This window comes from Carlito syrichta, unplaced genomic scaffold (assembly GCF_000164805.1).
Source record: "Carlito syrichta isolate Samal-C Ts95f unplaced genomic scaffold, Tarsius_syrichta-2.0.1 Scaffold100639, whole genome shotgun sequence".
NCBI lineage: Eukaryota > Metazoa > Chordata > Mammalia > Primates > Tarsiidae > Carlito > Carlito syrichta.
In genome coordinates, this window is record NW_007044735.1 from 124,770 (window position 1) to 139,404 (window position 14,635).

The window sequence follows — 14,635 nt, forward strand, 5'->3', positions numbered from 1 at the left end:
GGCGGTTTCTCGGCCTGAACACGCGCTTGCCATTCCGCTGTCCCTCGGGCCACGGCCTGCCGAGGGCAGGTGGCAGGCCACTCCGCGAAACCCCTGGACACACCCAACTGCTGTTGGGGGGGCAGCTGCCCGGAGGACAGGGTGGGACCCCGTGCGTACGACCACTCCCGCGGGCGCCGGCCCGGGCTTCTCTGCGCCTCCTGGCTCGTGCGTGTCGCCCTTCTCCGTGGGTGGAGGCCTGGAGGGGCCTGGGACGGCGACCCCAGAGCTGCAGGCGTGTTCGGGGCCTTGCGCCTCCTGGCAAAGGTCCTGGGTGCGAGCGGGTGTCCCTGGCCCCGTGGGCCGCCTTCCTGGTGAGCAGGCCACGCGCAGGCCCCATTTCCTTGGTGAGCTCCCGGCGTCTCTGGTCTCCAGGGCGGAGACCCTCACGCTCGCTGGTCTCCAGGCTCACTCTCCAGCTCGGTTGCTGGGAAATGCGCGCTTCGCGGCCGCAGAGTTCAAGGCCTGTTGTCAGCCTGGACGCCCGCTGTGGGGCCGCGAAGGGAACCGCGTGTCTAGCGCATGCCTGTAAGGGACAGGGGGCTCCACCCTGCCGGAGGCGACGTCGGCAGTTCAGCCACGGTCTTGGTGAAGAGTGACTGCAGAAGCCCTGGCAGTGCCACCAAGGTCACTGACGTTGCTGGTCGGGTGTCGGCGTGGGTGCCCCACCTCTGGGTGCAGGGCGCAGAGCAGAGGCTTGAACAGAATCCTGCAGGTGTGACCGTCAGCTCCAGGGAGGCGTGGCCCCGGGCCCCTGAGCCGTCAAGCCCCTCAGGGCATGTGGAAGGTCCCTGCACCCTGCCACTGTGGCCATCCCAGGGGGAAGGACCCGGAAGGCTGGCCTGGAGCACAAGGAACAGCAGAGGCACGGCCCAGCGAGCCAGGCCTGGGGTGTTGGGGCCCTGGGCGCCCTCTCCTTGTCCCGAGGAGAACCCGGGTGTGTCTCGATGAGATGGCCGCCTGCACAGAGCTAGCGGGCTGGATCTGGGATCCCGAGAACCCGCGTCCTCTCCCTCCCTGTGTCCCGGCCGAGAGGCCCCAGACGATGCTTGCCGAATAAGTGAGGGAGTGAGTGAATGAGTGATGCTTGTTGCCAACCTAAGCTTCCGGGGAGGGTGCACAGCCTTCCTGAAAGGTCCCTGTGAGGAGCCGCTCTCAGGCAGCACCTCTCGTCTGCAGGGCAGGGGCACTTCAGCACGACGCGTCCTGTGAGAGAGAGCGGGCGAGAAGGAGCAAGCCGCAGCAGAGCGACCGTGACTCAGTCAGCGTTGGGGGCGGCCTGGGCCGTGTGCTCGCGGGGCGAGGCCACCCCCGGCAGGCTTGCAGGGGCGAACCCACTTTTGCAGCTGCCTGCCTCCCCGTCGTGAATCGGAGGCCCATGCCCTGACCCCCTCCAGAATCCGCGGGCGCCCCGTCCAGCCGGCCCTGTGCCACTGCTCCGCGGGTGACTTAGAACTTTCTGAGGCTTCCCTTCCAAGCGTGGGGGGTGTGGCACCCCAGACTCTCCACATCTGGGGAGCCTGTGTGGCCTCGTGACCCCGGGGGCGTGCCGGCAGACTCTGTGGCTCAACTCTGTGGCTCAGCTGCAGCCGCCGCCAAGCGGAACAGGGTGGCATCCACACCTGTGTGAGCCTGGGCAGGTGACCCCAGGGACCAGGGTTTCTGTGACTCTTGCTGACTGGCCTTTTGCTCCAGCAGCCCTCTGGCCTCCTGGTGCTCTGTGGACGCCACATGTGCGTGTGTCATCTGACCACACTGGGCAGGGAGCAGGAATGTTGGTCGTGGGCCCAAGGACAGGCAGGACTGCCCAGGGAGGCGGGGAGGTGGCGTCAGACCCACTCCTGCAGCCTGGTGTTCTTCATTGCACGTGTGCGTGTGTTTGTGTATGTGCATGGGAGCATGTGCGTGTGTGCACGTGGGACTCTGTGTCTCGGGTTTTCCAGCAGAGCCGGGCCAGTGCTGTGGGCTGCACCCTGTGTTACCGCGCCCACCCTGTGCTCCCGTGGCTGACGGCTGAGCTATGACCTTCTGGTTCCACCAGCTCCAGGCTGGGCCTTGTGTGGCTCTTCTCCTGAGCCGTTAGAGCTGGTTTTCATGTCATCCTCACGGTTTACCTGGCTCTCAGGCTACGTGGCTTTGTGTTGGGGCAGGAGATTCAAGGCTTTCCCTGAGAGAGGCATAGGGGGGGCTGGCCATTCCCAGAGACCTCTTCACAGGGACCCGGCGAGGGCCGTGTCAGTGGGGGCTGGGCGTTGGGTGGGTGCCCCACCACCCTCTGGGTGTCTAAGGCGGAAGGGGGCCCTGCTGCCGACGGGGGGCATGTGGCGAGAGAAGGAGAGCCTGGGCAGGCACGCGCACCAGGACACGCTGTGCAGCTTCTGGAGTGCCCCCAACCTGGGAAGAAGGCCTTGTTTCACGACGTTGCGAGGCTTATTTGAAGCGGTCTCCTCGGCAGCTCGCGTTTTCCCCTTTTCCTCTGTCACCCACCAAATTTGAGACGTCACCATGGAACCCCCGTCTCCCATTCCCTGGGCTCTCAGAGCCTGTGCCACTCAGGGGACTTTCCTGTTTCCAGTCCAGTGCTGCCGGCCACGTGGCGGGAGCCCTCCCCAGTGGCATCGAGGCAGGTGGGGCATCAGGCCTGGTGCCAGCCTGCACTGCCCAAGAGGCACTTCTGGGGTGGGTGCTGGCTGAGCCCCCCGAGGTCCGGCCGTTCCACCCTGGGTGGCGACTGCTGCCACTTCCGCCAAAGCCCCGGCTTCCTGGTGCCAGGTCGCCCCTGGCCTGCTCTGTCTGGCAGATGCTTGGAGTCTGCGAGGACTCCATCATTTTTCCTCTTGCGGCTTCTAAGAAGCTGTCTTGTAAGCTGTGCTCTGGGCAGGCCGCAGACCCCGCACGAGGGCCTCTCCTTGGGAGCTGGAAAGGGCCGTCCCAGCTCCCTGTTCTCCCGCTGTCTCATCCCCCACCTTCATCCTGGGCTGCCCCCTGCCCCAGCTCTCCCAGTTGGGCGTCGGGGAGCGCCCCCGAGGGCCTGCAGGGTCTGTGTGGCTGCCTGCGGGCGCCTCGCTCTCACCTTGCTGGAGATGCAGTTGTTTCCGCAGCCGGCTGCCTCTGGTGGGGGCCCGCAGAGTCCGCAGGGCCTTCCCCCCAGCCCACCCCAGCCAACTCCACCACTGGGCGGGCGCCTTGGAGGCCGTGGGTGAGCAGGGCTGGGCTCGCACGACCCCCGAGGATCTCTGCGGGAACAGGACCTCCGGCGGAGGCTGCCTGGCCCCGTCTGCCAGCTCCTGTCCACACCAGCTGCCTCTGACTGTTGGCGCCACCGGCCTTTGGGGACCCAGGTCCCCAAAGGTCCTGGAGGCTGTTCTCGGCAGGCCAGGCAGAGGCTGGGGTGTGACATGGGTGCGGACAGACAGAACCACCGTGGGCAAGCAGTGAACCCTAGGGCCACGGCCTGTGTCTCCGTGCCTGGCCGGCACCTACAGAGGCCTGGAGCGGGGGATGGGGCAGCCCGTGCTGTTCAGGGGCCCATGCCAAGCCCCGGGGCCTGGGAGCTCCATGCTGGGACACGGTCCTCGGCCAGAGACAGTGGGGTGCAGGCATGTCTCGGGTTGGGCGGGGCGGACACTGACTTCCTCCCTGGGAGGGTGGCCCCTGGGGCCTGGCAGGAGGAGGCAGAGCCTGTCCAGGGTGGGCAGGGCAGGGCAGGGGGTAGGAGCCAGCCCAGCTGTCCACGTCGTCTCCAGAGCCCACAGCCCCATATCGAGCTCTCCAGGAAAGCCGGGGGCGGCAGGGCTGCGGGGGTGCGGCGGGTCTCCCGTCCCCGCGGTGCTTTCTCCACTGGCCTGTGTCTGCTTCTCCCAGTCCCCTCCCTGGGACCTCCCAGCTGCGGAGGCAGCAGACCCTGAGGGCCGGTTCCCCTTAAAAGTCCTGGGCCTGAAACTCCCCAGTGAGCTCCATGCGGGGGCGGGTGGGGTGGTTGCTGTGGTTGCTGTGGTGATGCAGAAGTGCATTGGTCTGAAACGAATTCGATGAACATCCCTGTTGTGGAAGCAACGGCAGAGCCGCTCTCTTCACAGCGCCCAGGCCTGGGAGCGTCCCTGCTCCTCGGGCATGGCTTCTCCCTTGGGCGTCTGCCGGGGGCGGTGGACACATCACTTCTGGGCACAGAGGAAGGGGAGACCCCACGAAATGGGACCCTGAGAGGCACTGACACGCGTCCTGGCTTTGTACAGGGCCAGCTTCACCTCGGCCTGCACTGCTACCACGAGGTGCCAGGTGTGGCCAGGCTCTGACGCCGGGGGCTCGCAGAATTGGTGGGCATGCTTTGTACCTGTGCAGGGTTGTTGCTTGTGGTCACTTGCCGGGACTCTTCATGACTCCCTGTTCCCCGCCGCTCCTCTGATGCCCTCCTGGTTCCTACCCTCTCTCGGGACCAGGGCCCGGAGGAGGTTGCAGGCATGCGGGAGCTGGGGGTCTGGCCACACACAGTGCCCGTCGCCAGGCTGGTGAGCCAGTCCGCACCCCAGCACCACCCGGACCCCTAGCCCACGTTCCAGGGGCTGAGGTGCCTCGGAAGGACGTGAGGGCTCCGAGGAGAGCGGAAGCAGGAACAGGGTGAGAGGGCTGGAAGGGGATCTGTGGGGTGGGATCTGGGCATGGAGCCGCTGAGGGGGGTTGTGAGACGGAATCGGCGACGGGGAGGGGCGCGTGGAGCAGGGGCCAGGATACCGGGGGAGCCGTGTGCAGGGGTCTTGGGGGAGATGGCGGGGGCATGTCTGAAGGACTCGGCCGGTCGAGGGAAGCCTTCCCGGCCCAGATAGAATATCCGGTTTTGTCCCGGTGGCTGCCATGGCCAGTGGGGTGGTTGCAGACAGATTTGCAGGGGGAGGAATCGTCCCGCCCATGCGCCGAGGAGTCCCGTGCCGGAAGGCATCTCCCCACGAGGACAGCAGGGTCTGAGGAGGGCTCGGGCTCTGCTGGCGGATGGGCTGGGGGTGTGAGAGGAAGCGACCGACACGAGGAGAAAGTGTGGGCAGGCGGGCAGGGCGATGGGGTGTGGAAGCACCCACCCGCTGGCCGGGGAATCACACCTGGTGGAGGAGGAACTGTAGACAGGTGGGGGCAGTTGACCAAGGGGACGGCAGGGGCCCAGGAGGGGCTGCGTAAAAGCTCTCCAGGGGGAGCAGGTGGGGAAGGGGCATCCTGGCAACAGAAGGGCCGCGGAGCCTCCCGTGGCAGCAGACACCCGGGGCGGGGGCACCCTCGCGTGTTGGCGGGTGGCACCTGTGGAGCGGGGAGGGCCGCGCCCACCCCAGAGCTCCCGGACGAGGAGTTTGGACGTTATCTTGGCACGGCGTGTGAGAACGGGGGCACCTCACACAGATGCCACGCGTTTCTTCTGGAGCTGACCGAGACACACTCAGCTCTGCCGTGTCCCCGGTCCACCCTGGCCTCGCGCCTCCCCGAAGAGCCCCGGCATCGGCCTTCCGAGCCCGCGCTGTGCGTGCTTCCATCCTGGGACGCGCCGTTGGTGAGGCCATCTGAGCAGCTCACCGGCCTGTCGGGACCAGCAGGTTCCCCTCTGGGCGGCCAGGGCAGGCGAGTCCTGCCAGGGCCCAGGTTTGCTCCCTGCCGCCTGCCTCGATAGGTCAGCACCCAGCCTTCCCTGCTGGGGGAGTCCCGTGAGGAGGCCCGCTTGGCCGGGCCTCTTGGATGCGCTGCCTCCAGCAGAAAAATGAAAGCTTTCCTTCTGGGCTGGGCTGGAAGAAACGTTTTTCCAGAGCCCCAGGCTGGGCTCCGAGCCCTCCGCCCTGCCTTACTGGGACGCCCTGTGCACGCAGCGAGTCATGTGGGGACAGCGATAGCTGTTGGGCCCTTGGCGTTTGCCCTGGCGCCCCATCCACGGTGTCTTCTGGGCACCTGCTTTTGGGGGAGGTCAGGACACGGAGGAGCTCTGGCCTCACCCGGCCTGGTGTCCACTGGGTGCTGGATGCCTCTCGGGGCTGGGCAGCCCCTCCCCGACTCAGACCCCGCTGGGGTGGGCTCCTGGGTGGCTCCCACGGACACAGTCTGCACCGTCTTCTTTCTCCCCGCAGGGCAGCCTCGCCATCGGGGGACTGGGCGGGCTGCGTGTTTCCTTAAAGCCCGCGCTTTGCAGGCGAAACTCCCTCAGGGCCAGTCCTAGGCTCTGTCCCTGTGTCTCTCGGCCGTCCACTCCCACGGGTTAGGCGTGAGGCCCAGCAGCTTGGGAACCAGGGGAGCCGTGACGTGGCCATGCTGCTGCTTGAGGGTGGACACCGCCTTTCCAAATGCACACAAGGCACTCAGTCTCCTTTTAGATTAAGCATGCATTTATGTGAGTTGAGCGTCCTAAGGGGGCTGTCCTCTGAGATGGCGTGCAGACAAGGGACCTGGTGCAGGGCTGAAGCGGACCGCCCGCTGGGCTTTAAAAGCAATGATTCAAGTAAAATGCCATGTGCGGGTGAGGCGTGCCGCTGGGCCTGTCTTCAGGAAAGGAGGGTGTTGTCCTTCTCGCCCCCATGATGGTTTGGGTGGCTCCCTTGACAAGTACCTTTGTCTTGATGTTTTCTTTCTGGAGTTTTTGTGAATGTAAGAAACACTATAAAAAGTTGACATCCCCACCAAAAAGTGTGAAAGCATTGCTTTCCTTCCTCCCTGCAGCCCCCAAAGAGACCCGACATCCCCCGAGAGCTGGGCGTTACAGTTCAGGCGTTTCCAGATCGCGGTCCCAGCCGTATCTTGCACTGTGTAGGCGTTCCCAGACAGACAGATGTGGAATGCATCTGCCAGAGTCCAAGGGCTGGATCACCCTAACGATATTCCCAGCACTGAAGTGTGGAGTGTTCAGCTCCATACAAGGACGGCGCCCTCCAGACCGCTGTTTTGGCTGCGAAAGAGCTAACAGACACGCGGTGCTGGACATAGCCACGTGCAGGGGCGTGGAACTGCCACAACCCCTGGCCGTCCACAGCCTGGGCCTGGGGCAGGCTGTCACGGCTGTGGTCATGGGCCCGGCAGGTTGTGGACGTGCTATGCCTTGGGGGTTCCTGCTGCAAGGTCACCCCAACCCGTGGCTCAGCTGGGCCACCGGGGCAGAGGCAGAGGAGCACGGGGTACACACTGAGGGGTGCTTCAAGGCTCGGGGGCCTGTGGCCTTGCCCTGGGAGGGGGGATGCACAGGAAACTCAGAGCACAACCCCAAGGAGTGTGTGAGATTGAGGGACAGCGGGAGCTGGGACACGGGGGGCCAGCGGGGGGATCCAGCGGCCAGGCCCTTCTTAAAAATTTTTACTTTTAAGAATGACTGGCCAGTCCCTGTGACTCGTGCCTATAATCCCCACACTTGGAGGGGCCAAGGCAGGTGGGTTGCTTGAGTCCAGGAGTTTTAGACCAGCCTGGGCAACATGGTGAAATCTTGTCTGTACAAAAAAAGTCAAAAAAACTAGCTGGGTGTGGTGGTGCACGCCTGTGGTCCCAGCCACTCAGGATACTGAGGCAGAAGGATCACCTGAGCCCAGGAAGTCCAGGCTAGGTGATAGAGTGAGACCCTGACTCAAAAAAAAATTGTGGCAGATTGCAGGTAACATAACATTTACCACCTTCACTACTTTTAGATGCTGCCGTTCGGGGACATGAAGCACACTCACATTGTCGTGTAACCATCACAACCGTCATCTCCAGAACTGTTCCGTCGTCTTCCCAAACTGAAACTCTGTCCCATCAAACACTGACCCTATGTCTCCCTCCTCAACCCCAGGAGGCTCCATGGTGTTTTCTGTCTCCGTGGATCTGACTTCTCTCGTGCTTGATATAAGTCGGATTATACAGTGTTTGTCCTTTGTTCCTGGCGTATCTCACTAAGCCTCTTGTCCTCACGGTCCATCCATGTTGCAGCAGCTGTCTGAATTTCTTGCTTTTTAGGACCGAGTAATGTTTCATTGTTTGGGATAGGCTCCACCGTGTTTATCCAGCCAAGCCCTGTTTTTATGTGGCGGTTGCAGCCGCCACTGCGGGTAGCGGAGGGGGGGGGGGGGGAGGTGGTGATGATGGTGGTGACGGTGCTGGTGGTGGTGACGACAGTGGTGATGGTGCAGATGATGATGCTGGGGGTGACGGTGACGGCGATTGTGGTGAGGATGGTGAGGGTGAAGGTGGTGGTGATCGTGACAGTGATGGTGGTGGCAGTGGCGACCAACACCTTTTTCACTTTTACTCTGTACCAAGCATTCTTATGTTTAACTCATCTGATCTTTGGGAGTCTCCGAGGCAATGACTGCTATCCTCTCAATTTTGCTGGCCAAAAAACTCACCGAGAGGAAAATTCCACCAGTCTAGACCTCACCAGCTGACCACCACCAGCCTTTGGCCGGTGGCAAAGTGCTTGACGGTGTTCCCAGCATGCCCATACCCGGCTGCACCCGTCAAACAGAGGCTCCACAGGCACCCAGAAGACTTTCCAATGGCCTCGTCTGCCCTGCCGAGTCCTTCAAAACTCCCTGCAATGCTCAGACTAATTTAAAGTAGCAACTCCAGCAAGATAAAAATCGATGAGTTTGCCGGCCGTGGGATGTTTCTTTCACCTTCTGCTCAGCTTTTTCGGGTGGGGATGGCACTTTTGACTGTCCTACATATATTTATAGCCTCTCTGAGCACGAGACTCACCCTGGGCAGAAGGGCATGTTTGAGAAGCTGATGCCCCAACATGGCCTTGGGCCTGTGCTGTGAAAGGGTCAGGGCAGCCATGGAGTCTGCCTTGAGTTGTTTTGTGGGGGCTCCAGGGAGATGGCAGCTGGCTGCACCTGCCTTCTGAGGGCACCTGACCCCTTCTGGATCTGAGGGACAGAATTCTGGTAGCAAGACCAGCCTTTGTGCTCTCCTGTGGCACCCTGGGTTTCCAGAAAGGTCTGCCAGAGACACTGAAGCTGGCTCCTCTGGGGACCCAGATCACTGCCCCACCATGCCTGGTTCTTGAGCATTCCGAGGCCAGACTCCGAAGGGACATTCAGAGCCTCTGCTGGGATCATTCCTGCCACGTTCCCACCTCCCTCGTCCTCCTCCCTGTTGGGCAAGTTCAACCCACCCCTCCTGGGTGGACCTCCGGAAGGTGCTGGGCAATGAATGCAAATACCCGCCTCTTGCCAGCCCTGGGTTCAAGGCAACAGGCAATAAATCTCCTCTTAGGGAGGGTGGGAAAATGCCCATGGGCATCCTCCCCTAGCGGGGCTGGGGACATGACGGGCAGCACGCCCTCCCCCAGAAACCAGCATGCTCTGTCTTCATGAGCTCATTCTAGAAGCACTTCCAGTGCCAGACCCTGTTCCAGACCCTGGGTGTACAGAGGCACAGAGGCCTGTTGCTGTGGCTGGAGTTGAGGGCCTCAGTGGGCAGGGAGTGCCTGAGGCGACCAGCCAGATGGGGAGGATGTGGACTTGCTCAGAAGGTGATGGAAACAGGGCCAGGGTTTTTGGGAACACAGCATCCTCCTGGAGGGTCACTGGTAGGTAGAGGTTGAGGCCGGAGGGCTGAGGCTGGGGGGCCAGGGCCCACGTCCCACCCATCCAGATTTCATGTCCCAGGTCCCCACAGGGATGTCCAGGAGCCACAGCTCTGGCTGGACCCCAAGTGGCCCACGGGGCTGAGGGGCAGGTCAGGGTGGCAGAGTCAGGAGAGGGTGGGAGCAGGGGCGCCATAGCGTGGAGACTGGACAGGGAGGAGGGAGCCCTCACCCGCAGGGAGCACTAGGGCCAGAATGGGCAGGGGAGCAGGTAGGGGGGCTGCTTAGTGGCCAGAGATGGCCAGGCCTACGAGAGTTCCTGTTTTTCTACTTCTTTAAAATGTAGCCAGCAGGTGTGCACACAGGCACACATGCGCACACACATGCATACATGCATGCAGTGACATATGTATACTGCGTGCACACACTGACGCCTGTACTCACACGCACATCCTGACACATGCACACGCTGACACGTGCACACCCTGAAGGCACACCCATGTATCTGTGCACATGCACCAGCATGCTGAGGACCACAGAGGCTGGGGCAGCCGGTGAGGACACTGGGGCAGGGACCCTGAGGTCTTGGGCTGCCCGCAGCGGGGCTGTGGCACCTTATGAGGGAACAGCGTGCAAGCCTAGGTTCTGGAGGACGCTGTTCTTGCCTTTCTTCTTCCTCCGGCAGAAAGGCCGGCCTGGCAGAGGTAGCCTGCAGGCGTTTCAGGCTTACCCAGGCCTCACTGGAGAAGAAGACCGGAGTGGCCCGTGGCGAGGGCCCGGGCCACCCACTGGGAGAGCGGCTGGAGAGAGGCTGAGGCGTCGTTGGTCTTGAGGCTGCGATGAGCACATGGTCGTGATCCGTGGGTGGACACCCTTCCAGAGCTCTCTCCAGACCCCTCTGTGACCACCCAGAGGAAGGACGGAGCGACAGATGTGAGGGGGCCCTGGAGCTGGGGCTCGGCCGTCCTACGGGTGGCCGGCTGGCCTGCAGGGATGGGGCTCCAGGCTCTGCAGGAGGCAGAATCCCAGCGCTGACCGCTGGCTGGGGGGGAGGCCCAGGAGCAGTTGTGGCTGCAGGCCACCCTTCTAGTGCTGCTGCTGTTGGGTGTCGTCTGAGGGATCGCCTGGGGGCTGCGGAGCTGAAGGTGCCGGGACCACCCATGGACCCGGGAGGAGGGAACCCTGACGGGCGGCCCCCACCCCTGGAGGAATGGCCTGCTCCCTCTGCCCCAGGCACTCCCTGGTACCTCGGGAAGCCACAGCCACGTTCGTGGCCCGGGGCCTGTGCTCGCCCGTCTCGGTGCCTGCAGAAGCTCTGAGCAGACGGCGGGGAGTGTCTGGGCCGTGGAAGGGTGTTGAGGGCAGGGCTGGCGGCCACATGCCCGTCTCCTGTGCTTCCCACCCACAACTCGCCCTGACCTCGCCCACACCCAGGAGCGTCCATCCTGCCTGCCTGATGCCCACCTGACAGACGTGGCCCACTTCAGGTGGAACCGGGTCGGGACAAGGCTTGCAGAAAGGAAGACTCTAGCCCACACGGCTGGCCCCTGGCCCTGGCATGTGGGTGGGGCCACACCCAGCAGGGCACCTGACCCCCCAGGAACCCGGGCACTAGCATCTGCGGTCATGTCTTGTTTCCCACAGAAGTTGCGGGGCCTGCCGGCCCACACCTTGCCGGGGACCCATGAGCGGTGATCTTGGTGCTCACCAGAGCGTGTCTTCGCGGGTGTTCGGGGACAGTGCACAGTCCAGGGTGTGTGAGGTGCACGCAGCGTCCTGCCCGTGCCTTGGGAGGCGGGACACGGGAGCCTGTGGGGAAGGGGCTCCGACCCCTCAGAGCAGCCACCCCCAGAGCGTCCGGACCCACACTTGGTTCCAGAGTGCCCAGGAGAGTCTCCACCTTGGGGACGGAAAGGGACTTGGGTGGAGGAGGGTTCCCGCTGAAATTGCCTTCCACGCGGCAGAGACTATTTTTATTGCGAGGGTTGCTTTTAAATAACTTAAAGAATGCATCCTGGGGCTCGTTTTTTCGGAAGACATCACAGAGCCACCTAGAGAAGGATGGGCGGTGGATTTGAACCTGAGGGTCCTGGGTGTCTGCCCTTCATCCAAGGTGCTGATCCTGATGGAGCCAGCAGGCAAGGTGGGAATCCCATCCGCCTCCCAGGTGAGCCGCTGCCCCTCCCACGTCTTCACCAACTCTGTTTGGAAACATGGAGGCTGCAGCAGCTGGGGCCAGGGGTAGGGGAAGCCACGTGCGGTCCTGGGGAGGGCACGGCGGCCGGTGTGGAGTCTGCTGCTCGGGAGATGCCGGGTGGCTGAATGGCCACGTTTCATCCCTGTGAATGTGAAGGCTGCAGGGAGACCCCCAGTGTGCCTGGGGGATGGGCAGGTGCCTGAGCCTCGGATGCTGTAGCCTTTCCCCCACCCAGGGCAGATGCGGTGTCCCCCCATCCCCAAAACCTGCTGTCTGCATTCCAGACATGCTGTCTGGGGCACGCTGGGAGAGGGTGCAGGAGGGTTACACCGTGTGGGTCCTGGTGTGTGTGTGGGGGGGTTCCAAGCCGTACAGAGTCCAAGTGTCTGTCTCCACTCGGCACCTTCTCCTGCCGGGTGGATGCACCAGCCCCTTCCTCGTGGGATGGATGTGCATGCATGGGTCCTTCCTCAGTCCTCTACAGGCAAACACAGGCCGTCTCGGCAGTGACTCCTTACAATCCAGATTCCGAAAGCAAAATGACTCCTTTTCAGAAGGTTGTTTCATGTGATGGACATTCTATTCCTTCCTTAAAAAGTGTATTTCAGGCAGGGTGTGGAGGCATGCACCTATAATCCCAGCGCTTTGGGAGACCAGGGTGGGAGGATTGCCCAACCTGGACAACATAGCGAGACCTTGTCACTCCAAAAAAAACCCCTGAGATGAGCCGGGCATGGTGGTGTGCGACTATAGTCCCAGCTGCTTGGGAGCCCGAGGCAGGAGGATTGTCTGAGCCAAGGAGGTCGAGACGGCAGCGAGCCATGATTATGCCACCACACGCCAATCTGGGTGACAGAGTGAGGCCCCGTCTCAAAAAAAAAAATCTCAAAAGCTTTGATGGCCTTGTCGTGTCTTCCCAAGTACCCCCTAAGTGTGCAGGGATGCTGATTGGCAGGCTCGATTCACTTAAGGCAAACGTGTGAAGGCACAATCTTGGTGAAACTATTTGGTGAGTAACTGGGAGGAGGTGGAGCGTTCTTCCTTGCTGGCCACAGAGGTGCCTCTGAGGCCTCAGTTTCCAGAGCTTTCCTCTGCGGCCTAAAACAGGACCCAGCCGTGGCAGGTGAGCGTCCTTGTGGGGTGAACGGACCCCGCCCCAGCAGTGTTCTTTCTGGCTGCTGGTCCCCACAGAGGCCATGGGGGCGGGGGTGCTGGTGGCATCTGGCTGCTTGGAACCACCAAGAGCTGGGCTGTCCTGCCCATGCTAGGGGGTTACAGGATAGCCACGGGCCAGGATGGAGTTGGCCGCTGAGAGCTGAGGCTTGAGCTGAGAGCTGTGACACTTGGAGGGGCCCCTGGAGGGACCTGCGGGGTGGACGCAGCTGGTGCCTGGCGCGGCACTGCCTCGAAGGAGCGCCCAGGGGCACGGAGGGTGCGCCGTGCCCATGCCACCGGGGTCTGCTTCCTGGGCTCCACCACGGCCCCACCCCCACCCTCTGGCTCTGGGGGTCCGGCTGGCCTCATCCGACCTTGGCAAGTCAAGTCGGGTTTTCTGCTCTCCGGGGCCAAAGTGTCCGGATGCGGCTCCAAGTCTCATCGAGTGGCTCTGTCCACCAGAGGCCTCAGGTCTGTGGCCCGGATTCCGAAGGAAGGAAGCCATCCCGACTGTGAAGTGGAAAACAGGCCACAATGGGAACGAAATCTTAAAGACACACAGGGGAACAGGCCCACACAGCTGGCTGTGGACCAGTGATGCCATGCCCTGCGGCTCTCCCGTGGCGAGGCTGCCCTGTCCAGACCCTTGCTGACAGCCCGCAGGTTTTTAGAGTCGGCCTCTCGGGGTGGCAGCAACTCAGAGGTCTGCAGGCCAGGAGTCCTCGCCCCTGGGAAGCGGGAGGTGGGTGGCTTCAGAGCCACAGTTTCACGCTGCCATCCCCTCCCCCACCCCGCATGGAACATGGAGCCCAGACCTGCACCCAGAAACAGCTGGGAGGAGGAGCGCCCGGAGCTGTCCTAGCACCAGGAGTCCGAGGGCTCACCCCCTCTGTGGTCCTCTGAGTTTGAGTCTGCGGGTGCCGGCCAAGGGCACGTCTGGCCTCCCCACCCGTGGCGGCAGCGCTGGGCTGAGCCGTCTGTTGTTTACACGGCCTGCTCCATCCATCAGCTGCTTCATAAACACGGCGGCGGCCTGAGAGCCAAGTGGCCCCATGGCTGGACCGGGGGTCGGGGTGGGGACGCGGTTCCCGGGGTCCGCCAATTGGGGCCTGCAGATTCCAGGCACGGCGGGCCCCGGCGGGGTCTCCTGACCCGAGTTCCAGACTGTGGCGAGGGGAGTTAGTCATTAACCGGGCACAGCCGGCCGGCGTCTGTGAGGCAGGGTCTGGGTGAGCCAGGGTGAGCCGGGCCCCCCGGGACGTGCAGGGCTCCTTCGTGCCCACACGCTGCTCTGGGCCTGGCCGTGCGGCTGGCAGGGCGGGGCGAGTGGCTCCTGGGACCCGGACAGCCAAGACGCGGGAACCCCGGAGGGACAAGCCACGGTTGCTGCACCTCCTGGAGCCCAGTCTCTCCAGCTGCAAGACGGGCTGCGAGGCTTGGGGTTAGACTGGGAAACCTCGGGGCTGGTCACTTGCGGTGTCGTCTGTCAGCATTCGCTGGGGGGTTCAGGGTGAGAGTCTGGCTGTTTCGCCAGGTGGTTTGAAGAAAGCCCCTCATCTCCACAAGGGCCGTGAGGTGCGGGGGAGGGTTCCTGGCCCGGCAGCGAGGAGACGGTTCCGTGGGGGAGCGGACTCGGCCAGGTGACACGGCAGGCAGGCCGGGGGGGGGCCAGAGCCCACACTCGACCCGCGAGCCCACGGCTTCCCGCCCCAGGGCGCACGGCGGAC

General features: G+C 63.2%; 1 protein-coding gene across 1 annotated transcript in view; it reads left to right on the top strand.

Moving 5' to 3' along the window:
* The window catches only part of PRKAR1B (protein kinase cAMP-dependent type I regulatory subunit beta), a gene marked incomplete at its 5' end in the record, with an annotated part of 141,136 nt that overhangs the window by 124,763 nt on the left and 1,738 nt on the right, over positions 1-14,635 (top strand). The window lies entirely within an intron of this gene.